Below are 13,289 nucleotides of genomic sequence, written 5' to 3' on the forward strand. Positions count from 1 at the left end.
TTTTTTTTCCTTTTGTCTTTTCACATGTTTCTTCATTTCATACTGGTGGGTCGGAATGTTTATGATCAACTTCTCGTAGTTATTATTCCGCTAGTAATTTTAAATAATTGATTAAATCAATTGTTTCGAAACTTCAAACTTACAAACTCAGTTACTTGGTCGTGCCATTCATCATCTGTTGAACAATCAACATGTTAGCCTAATGGTCCAGTGTCTACCACCATAACTATTCAATCTCCGAGATTATATAACACTCTGCAATATACTCCAAAGTTAAACTTCAGTACTTGATCATACTGTAAATACGTTCATATTTTAGCTGCAAAATGGTAATGGGGAAAACTTACAGCAAGAACCAAGTAGGTAGGAAGAAATAGTTTATAGATACCATTAGAAGTTTTCTATATTCAGAGATTAGAAACCGACATAATCTGGTAGCTGAGTATTGCTGAAATTTTCTTTTGCCTGTGGAAATGCCATAAATCTATATATATATATATGTATCTACTGAAATTAACAAAAGAAGTCTAGTAGCACGGGTTGTTGCCTGCAGAAATGTTATATATATATATATATATATATGTATAAAGAGAATTAGACCTCAAATATAATATTTCGTATTCTATCAATCAATGAAGAGTTATTTGTCTAAGTTTTGCCATTTTCTTTTGGTATATGCACACATTAAAATACGTATTCTGCTTGCAGGAACCCTTATAGTTTAAGCTTTTTGAGTGCAAAATCACATAATTATTTAACTTGTTCTGCTTGCATGAACCTCTTTGTCTAAATGATTCAAACTAATCACCTTCTTCACAATTATATATATATACATATATATATATATATCTATAGCTCTCTGTCTAATATTTATTCATCTATATGTGAAGAAGTACATGGGCGTTATAAATCTGTTTAATTACATACATATATGTATATATATATACAGCTCTCTGTAATTTACTCTCTGTTATCTACCATTAACTTGGGCTCTTGACCAAAGGAAGGTAATGTGTGTTAGTATCTCGTAGTGATTTGGTCACTTTAGTTAGCTAAGAAATAAACTTACATAGGTGACGAAAATAATTTACTTCCATTTATATTTTGTTCTGTTATTTGCACTCAATTTCTCCATTACATTCCCTCCCTTCTTCCTCCTCCCAAACATACCCTTGGAAGAAAAGCAAGGAAACATAACCCCAAAATAACTTAAACCAAAACCAAATAGTTACATTATCCCACTTTAAAAATCTTTTTTAAGAGGAGAAAACCAGCATTTGGAAACAGAAGTTGGGAAGCTACGTAAGCCGTTTATAGTCATCGTCAGCAACTCCAACAAAGCTTGAGAATGTTCTTTAAGTGAAATCCCACATGGAATGCTGATGATACAAGCGGGTTCTTTATGTGCTAAGGCCAGAGAAATTGTAACAGCCGAGCTTGGTAACGCGGGCTTGTAACCTGAGTTGGGGTCTTTGAAATGGTTGGAAATTGATTCGGTTCTGAAGGTTGGGTTATGGTAAAAGTAGGTGCTGGTCTGCCCATTCCAAGAGGAGAGTTGAGCTTTGAGTCTTGAGCGTAAGCTCGGGGCTTGATGCTTCTTAGAGCGGAGGGGACTGCGTGAGGCTGGAAACAGAGCAACGAAGACCTGCCGCTCTCTTCAGTGGAAGGATAACGGGCCGGTGCTTTCTAGGCCCAGTAGCTCGATGGGCCGACCTCAATATGACAACCATTTTTTTCCACTTTGCAAAACGTTAAAAACGGTGTCGTATGCGTCTCCCATGGATAGCTAGCCACTAAAATCCTCCCCAGGGCAAAAAGTTTGAAAAAGCTGAACTATACGTTCCCTCCATTTTCTATATATATGTACGTCTATTTTTTGATTTTGGGCGGACATCGAAGATATCGAGTGTGAATGGTGGGGACTCCCGTCTTTGCCTTTGGCTGCTTCCTCTCCGCGCTCAAGATTCAAGCCTCTTTCTTCCACTCCGATGGTCACTACAAGGGCTATCAACTTGCAGGTTCCTTACTTTCTTCCTTGTTCTTCTCTCATTCCTCTGTCAAATATGTGTATAACGTACTGAAAATGCATATATAGAAGATGTCTTTATATCACCTTTCCCCTTGTCTCTACTTCTCTCCTTTTTGGTCTATCTTTCGCCAACATTATATAAGCAAATGCTTCCAAACCATGGCATATAAAATATTGTACGCTGTAGATAAACAATTGTTTGACAAAATGTTGAATTCGAGAAATTTTCACCAGGGATTTTTAGGAATTTCAGATAAATTGTTGCTTAAAACCATTTTTTGCGTCACATTGATTGGTTTGCCATTAAGGCATAATGTTAAAGATGGTGACTTTGGGGTTTCTGGAAGTTTGCACTATATGTTTTGACCAATTAAACCCTAAATTTTGTTTTCAGAATCTACAATTTTATTATTCCATTAATATAGTGCTCAAATTGTGCTCAAATTCCTGGGATTCATGTAATTGCTAGATCCACTCGGTATCTCTTGAATAATCAAAGCATTAGCCTTTTCAGATTGATGGAATGGATCCCAAAATGCATATTCCTCCCAGTTTTCGCATATGTTTGATGCCACAGTGCAGAGTCCTAGTCCATTATAAGGTCCTTGTCCACAGCAGACTATTTAAGATGTTTTGAATCCTGACCATAATCATATCAGATCCAATTTATATCTATATATGTCACTGTTTGTCATTGTTACTTACCAAATGCTTGAGGATTAGTAACGAAAGAATTGTGCATTAACAACAATGGAGATGTCAGAACTCAATTCAGTGTTGAGACTCTTTAGCATTTCAGTAAGTTGCGGATTTTACAAGCTTGCAACTCGTTGCAATTCAGCTGCACACTTGCCATCTCTGCTGCGCATAGCCAATTCTGCCGGAACACAGCCCAATAAAACTCTTTAACAGCAATGTGTGTGTCTTTAATGAGAGTCTGTAGTATTTTTATTAATGCACCGGCATTGCTTAGTTATTGAAATCTATAATTTTTGTGTTTGAATAATTAAAGAATAATTATTTTAAGACAAGTTGTTAATAGTTAGCTTCTACCATAATGATTGTGAAGTTGAAAAAGAAAAAACACAAAGAATATAAAACTTTTAACGTAAATTACTGCAAAAATTTATGTTCCATGTCTAACTATATTTATTGAAGTTTGTCACGTCATTTGTATTATCACATAATATCTAATAATTATTCTTTTTAATTTTACGTATTCTTTAATGTTTTTTTTATTTATAATAATTTGAATTTTTTTTTTTTTTTTTTTTTTTAATGTTAGACGATTATGAAGCAATCATTATTTACTTGCTCTTAAATATAGGATTTGGCGTTCGGTGGTTACATTATAGGATGACGGTGATGGAAAAGATCTTTGTTTGAGATTTGCCCTATAAACATTGCTAATTAACTAGTTATATCCAAAATATGAAGTAATTCTAGTCAACTTACTAAATAATGTATTGATTAAATAGGTCAAAATCTAGCAAAAAAGTTAATTCATTTCTTTCATTTTTGCTTGAATTAAGTTAGTTTAATATGCATAAAAAATAGAATTACAGATCCTTAATTCAATTATTCATACATAATGTAGGTAGTTAGTTTCATGGGATTTATATATGAAGTGGAGACTGTCATCATTTTTTACACTACCAATCCGTTTGCATTCTTAAATGGATAAAATGTATTACATAATGTAGGTAGTTAGTTTCATGGGATTTATGTATGAAGTGGAGACTGTCATCATTTTTTACACTACCAATTTGTTTGCATTCTTAAATGGATAAAATGTATTATAGAAGACATAGAATTCTTTATTAGAATAAAAGTTTGAAACTGGTGTATACGTTCATATATCTATAAGTTTAAAAAAAAAACATAAAAGACAGTTTTATTTAAAGCAAGCTATAAGCTTATTTAGTTATGCAAATCTGTAAATTATTTCACATCTAAATTGATATCAAGAACCACTAATAATAAATTATTAGTTCTTGAGTTTCTCGAGTAAATTGGTAACTTTAGTTGAGTTTAATGGCTTCACATTGAAATAGTCAAGTCCTGCTTCTATGAAAGCTTGTTTTTTTTTCTTTGTCATCGTTGGAAGTTACGCTGTAACCACCCGGAACTTAAAAGGAAATAAAGATATGAATTGAATGCGGAAGCGGAATAATAGAGTTTAGAGTTTACATTGCTTACATAATAATTTAAAATACTCAATAGGGATATGAGAATGTCCATTCTAAAAGAACAAATAAAAATCAAAGAAATAAACGAAAAGTAAACAACTGAGGATTCTAAAATGACTTTCACTAGTTTTTGAATGAGTACGACTAGTGAACTATTCACAACCCTTTTATTGATCGAGATCTAAATTTTGATTCTCTTGATATGAAATAATTAATGAATGAGTGAACTACACTAACCCAGTAAGAATATCACACTACTTACCGATACAGAAAATGAAGGTTGGTAAAAATCATAAAAACAACCAATAGAGTTCTTAATTTAAGTAAATTCATTTATTACAAATAAAATCATTTATTGCATACTTACCGTTGCGAGATTTTCAAAACCGACCTATAGAGATAATAACTCAACAAATTATAGTATCATATTCAAGTAAGCAAAAATAATAATTTTTCCTTTTTATTTGTCTATTGATATCCATAGAGGTCAATAGAGATGCCCTATTACACGTGAACGCATATCAAAACTTGTTAACTAATCGGCCGTCCCCATATCTTATCCGGTATGAGCGCCAAAAATATCATTCCTCAACATCTCGTCCGGTATGAGGGTAAAACGAGTTGTCCCTATACCCCATCTAATATAAGCGCCAAAAATACTAATTCTCGATACCTGGTCTGGTATGAGACGACGCTCACACTAGGATTCCCTATGCACCTAGTTTGTCCACCATCTCCCAGGATATCTAGTAAGATTACCATTCATTCATTCACTTAACCAATCAATTTTCTTTTTACCTTTAATTTTTAATTTCATAATTTAATCGTAAATTAATGCAAAACAAACAATACATGCATCAAGAAAATGCAACTCAATCATTTTACCAATTTAAGTAAATTGTCATGTATTTAAAACTGTAAAATCAAACAATCGGTTAAACAGGATAAACAATAATAAATAACCGGTTTTGTCTCTATTAGTAATTTGTACTTAATTCTTGAAGTTTCTTAGATTACGCAAAATGCCATATTATTGATAATTAAACTTTAATCCTATAACAGGTAATAAAGTGAGAGATTTTTATCCGAATCGATGTTTGAAACATTGAAATTTCTATTGTGCCTATTGGCGGTATCCAGGTTTTCTAAATTTTTATGCGGAAGTAAAAACACACTTCACTTACCTAAAAATACTCCAAAAAACTCAAAATCGGTGTTAAAAATTTTTTTCGGCCAATTTTGGAATTTCGACATGGTGGCATCACCGTGCTCCAGTGATAGCACCACTGCCCGCGGCGGCGATTTACCTCGAATTGGCCATTTTTGGCCATTTTTGACCGATTTTATACTTATCAATGCGAGAAAAACACGTTAAGAGATCTCAGTTGGCCGAAAAGTTCGAAAAATAAAAATTTATCAGTGGTAAAATTTTTTGGTACAGCGGTCCCCCGGCTCACCTTCGCAGTTGGACATTTTTCTTTGGTCAACCTGTAGAAAACAGAATGGTGAAAAAATCGTACGAAATGGAAAACGGGAAGGGACTCATCGGAGGTAATTTTTTATTTTTCCGGAGCGGCAACGCTGGGCTTACCTGCGATCTTCGACTCATCCGCCATTCCTTTTACTTCGATTTTGCCATGAGGGTGTTCAAAATCAAAATTTGAGCAAATTTGTAACGCCCCCGGAAATTTAAAATGAAATGTATATTAAAAATATCAAATGCGGAAGCGAAGTCAAAATTTGAATAACATCCCTTACACTAAAACCAAAAACGTGCTCACAAAATATAAAATATCAAACTACCTAAAGGAGAAACTTGAAAGTAAAAGCTACGAATATGACTATGGAGTCTTTAGGCGTCCCCTTCGTCGTCCTCCTGCGGAACCGGCTCGGGAACAATGTCCTCTTGATCTGAAATGATTAAATAAGGAATGAGCTATACTAGCCCAGTAAAGACATCACGATATCTCACCATCATGGAGGTAAAGGTGGGTAGAAAACACAAAAAGACCAATGGAGCATAATTTACAACAAATCCTTTTATCAATAATAAATCCCTCACCATCCACTTACCTCGGTGAAATTCATAAAACAGTATACGAAAGCAATAACATTATCATCATCATGAAATCATATATAAACTGTATAACATAATACTTATCACGCATTTTGTAATTCAATCATTACACAACATATTTTCCTCATTTACCAGCCCACTAGTATCCATGGGGATCCATAGGGGTCCCGCTACCCGTTAACCCTTAACACTTGAAATCATATTCCATGGTCGTCCCCATACTCCGTCCGGTATGGGCGCCAAAACTATAAACCTCATTACCCCGTCCGGTATGAGGGTGAAACGGGCCGTCCCCATACCCCGTCCGGTATGGGCGCCAAAACACATAAGATCTCCATACCCCGTCCGGTATGGGAGACCACAATCCCGGTAGGGTTCCCTACGGACCCGGTCTGTCCACCATCTCCCAGGATATCTAGTCAGGCTGACCACGTTATACAATTACCCATTTACATAATCTTTCATTTTCTTTTTCCTCAGTCAGCATCATCAATCCACATACAAACAAGCAAAACGGTAATTTATGCCAAACAGACAACATACAGCATCAATATCCCGGTCATTCAATCCATAATCAATAAAACAGTAAAATATGCACATGAAACTATAAAATGAAAACATCAAACCTCATACTGCGTTTAAAACTGTAAAACAGGCCAAATAACAGTTAACCGACAACCACACTAGACTCGGGCACCATTAGCGACCTTAAGCAATTTCACACATTCGTTGATTCATGAAATACCATTTTATCATTTATTGAAATTTAATACTGTGATAGGAAATAAGGTGAGGGGTCCTTACACGTTTCGGGGTCCGAACACGGCTTCACAGTGCGCCTACAGGCTGTCCCTAATTTTCCCTAAATTTTTCCCGGAGAACTGAAACGCACTACTGGTACCTGCACGTGTTCCAAAAAAATCCCAAATTAGGCCCAGGGCCCCTTTCGGCCAATATCGCATTTCCGGCACGGCGGCTCCGCCGTGCTCCGGCGACAGCGCCGCCGCAAGCGGTGGCGATTCGCCTCGGTTTGGCCGTTTTCGGCCGTTTCCGGCCAAATTCGGCCACACTTGTATCGATCCTTGCGATTAAACAACTCTAGGGCCCTCGGGGGCCCAAAAAATTACAGAAAACCGAAGCTTACCGGCAGCGGTGCTCTCGGGTGCGGCGGCTCTCGGGTGAAGTTCGTGTTTTGGTGATTTGGCTCCAATCAACCTGTAGAGAAAAGAATGGTGATCACGGTGATATAAAAATTGCATTAAACAGAGGCCGGGAAGGGCCTCATCGGAGGCAAAAACTGAGGAGGGGCGCGGCGGCGTCGCTGGGCTTCGGCCGTGTTTTCTGGCTGTTTGGCCGGGATTTTGGCTCCGATTTGGCCACAGGAGAAATCAGCATGGAAAAACGAGTCGGGGGTATGAAATTTATCTCGATCGGCGGTCAGAAATCCCTCCGGTGCGGCGGCGGGTGGCGGCGGCCGGCTTCTGGTTCGTTTTCTCCGGCGAGGGCAGGCGGCTAGGGTTTGTGGTCTGGTGTGGGGGTCTTATTTATACCCTTTTGCCTTTTGATCTCAGCCATCCATTTTGTTTTAATCTGGGCCGTCCGTTTTTTATTAAATCTGGGCCGTCCGTGCGATTGCATCTGGCCCGTCCCGGATCGACGTGGTCTTGCCACGTCGCAGGTCCCGGTTGGCCGGGACTGCTGACTGGGTCTGCTGACGTGGCTCCCCCTTTTTTTTCTTTTTTTTTTTCAATTTCTCGGGCGCTACAAAATTAGAGAATTTTTACCTTTTTTGGCGGTCGGATGTGGCTCCGGCACGGTGGCGCGATCGGCTCCCTTATCTGGCGATTGGTTCTTCTTCTTTGACGAGGGGCTGACAATAGAGTTTAGGTTCGGTGTGAAGTGAGATATTTATACCTGTCTCCCTTGAATCTGTATCGTTCATTGCGTTTGATCTCGACCGTCCGATTGCGTTTAAAGAGAAAATAAATTTGCACCGTTCATCGCGATTTGATTTGTACCATACAATCGTGTTTAAAGAGAGAACGAATCTAAACTATTCATCGCGTTTAATTATGACCGTCCGATCGTGCCTGAAGAGGGAACGGATCTAGACAGTCCACGCACGCGGAAATGTATCTGGGTCGTCCGATCACGGGCCCGCGGATTGCCAGCATGGCCTCCCATATGGCACCGAGTCAGCATGCCTTGCCACGCGACACAATCCGATTCGTCAAGATTGCTGACTGGGTACGTGGCGTTATATTTTTTAATTGCGTTTTAACCCCCAGTTTCTAATTTTTCTTTCACCTATTTTTTCTCAAAATTGTTTTTAATTTTATCTTCCACCTATTTTTTCCTAATTTTACATTAAATAAATATTTATAAATTTAAAATTTATATTTTTATATATTTTTTTAATTTTAAAATTAATCTCGAACCAAATATCGAGAGTAGGTATTATATACGCCAACAATCATGGTACTCACTCCCATTGCTCACAACTTCATTGTTGTCTATGAAATAATAAGACATATCAAATATATTTTAATGGTAATATTTATTAAAACTAAATTCTATAAATATAGTTACATATATGATTTTTTCGTCTTGATGTTAAACATAATATCTTGATATACAAATCAAATCTAATAAATTAGATTTTTGTTCTTTTGATTTTGTGATAAGAAAATTCAATTTTTTATATGTAAATTTAACTTTAAGTATTCAAGATATTTTTATCACCAAAACCAACAAAATATGCCCACAGAAATCTTAGTCACATAGCAAGAAATATAGAAAATAAGTCCATAGAAATTAATAATTAAAAAAAATACGTGCATCTATAAAAATATAATCTTAATTAAAAAATTATTCATTAGAGTCTTTGTAACACCCAACATATGCTTTTATTTTTATTTTTATTTTTTAAAGTATAGTTATTTATTTAATTTATTTAAATTTATTTTATTTTATTTTAATTTAATGAAAAAAGGGGTAAAATTTGTTAAGGATTAAATTGAAAACAATTTTGGAAAAAAGGTGTGAAAATTTGGAGTTTTGGATATTTTGGAAAGAAAAATTAAAAATCGGGGGTCAAAATACAATTTAAAAAAATTACGCTACGTCAGATGCCCGGTCAGCAGTCCCGACCAACTAGGACACGCCAAGTGGTAGAGGCGTTGACGTGGGAGGCAACGCGGGGGGGAGCCACGTGAGCGATCCGCATGCACGCGATCGAATAGCTGAGGTCTGTTCCTGTGCGCACGGACGGCCCAGATTGAAATTGTGCACGAACGACCCAGATTGAATCGCGCACGGACGGCCTAAATTGAATCGCGATGAACGGTCCATATTCACTCCCTATTAAATCGCGATCGAACGATTCAGATCAAAAGCGATGGACGATCCAGATCAAAAGTGGATGGGTATAAATAATCTCATCCGCACCCAAACTCTAACCCTAGCCGCCCGAATCCCTCGCTGGAGAAGACAACCCAGCCGCCGGGGAGCCGACTGTCGCCACCTGCCGCCGCACCGAAACCTTTTCCGACCCCCAAAAAAGGTAAAAATTTTCCCTCTTGCACGAAATTCAAATTTAAACTCAACCATAGCCAAATCGGAGTAAAAGAACAGGCCAATTGGCTGAAAAACGCTGTCAAAGCCCGGCGGCGCTGCCGCAGAAAATTTCACAAATCGCCTCCGATGAGGCTCTTCTCGATTCTCATTTTGCGTAATTTTTCCACTGTTGTGATCACCGTTTTCTTCTCTATAGGTTGACCGGAGCAAAACACCCAACCGCAATGTGAGCCGGAGGAGCCTCGCACCAGAGAGTTTCACCGCAGTTGAATTTTGATTTTCTACATTTTTTTTTTGCCAACTGAGGGCCGTAAGTGTGTTTTCTCGCTGAAACTAATACAAATTTGGTTGAATTCGGCCGAAAACAGCCAACCCGAGGCAGATCGCCGTCGCCGGAGTACGACAAAGCCGCCGTGCCGGATTTTTAAAATTGACCGGGTAGGTGGTGTGACTGATTTTTGAGTTTATTTGGGATATTTATAGGTACTGTAAGTGCATTTTAGTTTTCAAAAAAAATTTAGAGAACTTAGGGACCAACCGTAAGCGCAGTAAACTATTAAGGTCTTTGACATCAAATCAAATAAGGACCCATCACCCTATTTTCTATCATGGAATTGAAGTTTGAATAAATGATAATACTATATTTTGTACAAATTAAATAGATGTTCATAATTAATTACGGATTGCTAATGGAGCCCGAACTGGACATTATTCTCTGTTGATTTCTATTTATTGATCTTGCAGTCTAAAAGCATGATAGTTTCTAGTTTATCTATTTTATGGTTTAAATGCATTTATTATTGACTTATTTGACTACTGTTTGATTTTGGGATCTAAGAATATGATTGCATTGCCGGATACATGTTTATTTGTTTATGTAATTATGTTTGATTTGGTGATGGAGACTAAGGAAAAATAGAAAAAGGGTGTGATATAATAAACAGATAAGATGACAACGTCGCTAGATATCCTGGGAGATGGTGGACGGACCAGGTTCATAAGGAATCCTACCGCGAATGTTGTCTCATACCGGACGGGGTATGGAGACTTAGTAATTTGACGCTCATACTGGACAGGGTATTGAGGTTTAATGTCTTGGTGTTCATACCGGACGGGGTATGAGATTGGCTATATAATTAAGACTGTTAAGGAAAAGAGTTCACGTGTAGCGAGGACACCCTTATGGATCCCCATGAATATTAGTAGGCTGGTGAAACAAGAAACGGTTATAATTTAGTTTATTGTTAATAAATGTGAATTTATGATATGTTCTATTTTGCTGATCGTGCATGAAGTTATGATCCGTATGATATTATTGCTTATATAATTTGTTTCATAAATTCTCCAATGGTAAGTAAAAGGGTAAATGATTTTATTTTTAATAAATGTATTGGTTTAAATTTAGTACTCCATTGGTTGTTTTTGATTTTCTACCAACCTTTACTTCTGTGCCGGTGATATAGTATGATGTCCTTACTGGGTTAGTGTAGCTCATCCCTTATTTAACCATTTTAGATCAAGAGGACCTGGTTCCTGAGACCGATCCGTAAGAAGATTGCGAGTAGACGCTAGATACTTTATATTTTCCTTTATTTTTCTCATTTATCGTGTTTCTTTCAGAGAATTCATTTCGTGATGTTTGTTTAGTACTTTTAAGGTATTGTATAAGCGATGTAAATCTCAACTTTTTATTTCGCTTCCGTACTTAAATTATTATATATTTCTTTTAGATTTCCAGAGTTGTTACAGTCTTAAATAACTTAACTGATAAATATGAACATTATCTTCTTTGCTAAGGATATTTTTGATTAGATAAACACACCAAAAATCATCACCATAAACATAACAAGTGAAAATTGAGATACTTTCTAAAAAAAAGACCCCAAAAAATTTATTTTTTTTTTAAAAAACATCCTTATCTTAAGAAAAAAAAAAGAGATAATAAAATATAAAAAGTGAAATTTTGATTATATATAAAATAGATTTTTTAATGAAATAGAACTAAATTTATTTTATTTTTTTATAATTGTTAACATAAAGTTATTATCTATTATTTTTGTTGAAGTAAAATAATATATTTTATTCTAAACAAAATAAATTGATGTACTTCTTTTTTTAAAAAATTAAGTAATATAAAGTATATTTAATTATTCTCTCATTTCTTTTTGTTTAATGTAAGAAAAATTATTAATTATTTATTCTCATCTCATTAGTGAGTAGGGTGGGAATATGAACTATAAAATGTTTTGTTAATATAATTCAATTGATAAAGAAAAATGTACTGTTTATAATCTACACTATTATTATTATTATTTTGCAAATTTAATTAAATTACCAAAATATTTCTAATTATTTTATTAGTTAAATAATTGATATGTCTATTTTTCTATAAAAACTTTTGACTTTAATTTAAATTATGCTTATGTGTGCATTTTTATTTAAAGATTATTTGTATTATAATTAATTACTTATATGAATATATAAATGTAATTAAAAAAAATTATTCATATAATTATAAAGTTGTTAAAATTATTAAATAATGCACATATATCCATGACTATTTTAAATTTACTTTGAATTCCTTAATTTTATATCTTCCCTTATATATTTTTATTTTTTTCAAAAAATTAGTCCTTCTATATATCTATTTCTACCAAATTACTTATTCTTTTTGTAAAAGAAGCATTGTTAATCTTAGTTTTTAGTTCCTTTAATTTTTCTAGAAAAATCATTATATATCAATGGTTATATAATCTATCTAATACTAATACTAATACTAATACTAATACTAATACAATTATTTGTGATATAATACAAAATTATTTATTAAAAACAAAAATAAAGATTAACTTTGTCCATTTTAGCCCAATAAATATTTTCAAAAATTTAAAATTTATAAAATATTAATATAATACAAATTAAGAATTAACTTTGACTAATTTATATTAGTGAAAGTTTTTTAATTTTTGAACAACATAAATACATCGATGTATACTTGCCGAAACTAAAGATTTGAGGAGACATTTTTTTCTAATATCTGCAAAAACAGAAAGATTCATGTACTATAACTTTGATATATACTCACAAAACTTACCATAGATATAACATATCTATATATGCATGTTACATTCCCTATATATATGTATATATGTGTATATGTTAATCTACTGATAAGTCTGGACTAGAAGACACAGTAGTTCATATCCTGCTCAAATGGTTAGTCAAGAGTTGGATGAGATTCAAGTGCTTTTGCAAGTCATGGTCAACTCTGATACACAATACATAAAAATATATATTCTGCTTGCGGAAACCCTCATGGTTTAATACAAAATCACATAATTATTTTACTTAATTCTGCTTGCAGGAACAACTTTGTTTAAATGATTCAAACTAATCACCGTGATCAACATTCCTCACA

General features: G+C 34.8%; 1 long non-coding RNA gene and 1 other non-coding gene across 2 annotated transcripts; both read left to right on the forward strand.

Annotated features, from left to right (window-relative positions):
- Positions 1–1,117: 1,117 nt before the first annotated feature.
- LOC148253580 (uncharacterized) lies at positions 1,118–3,081 on the forward strand. The gene is made up of 2 exons (XR_015821811.1): positions 1,118–2,018; positions 2,544–3,081. It is a non-coding gene; the product is annotated as an uncharacterized LOC148253580 (long non-coding RNA).
- On the forward strand, positions 1,431–1,734 carry LOC148253581 (signal recognition particle RNA). The gene has a single exon (XR_015813010.1).
- Positions 3,082–13,289: the final 10,208 nt, after the last annotated feature.

Source organism: Carica papaya, chromosome 6 (assembly GCF_054855325.1).
Source record: "Carica papaya isolate Zhongbai chromosome 6, ASM5485532v1, whole genome shotgun sequence".
NCBI classification, from domain to species: domain Eukaryota; kingdom Viridiplantae; phylum Streptophyta; class Magnoliopsida; order Brassicales; family Caricaceae; genus Carica; species Carica papaya.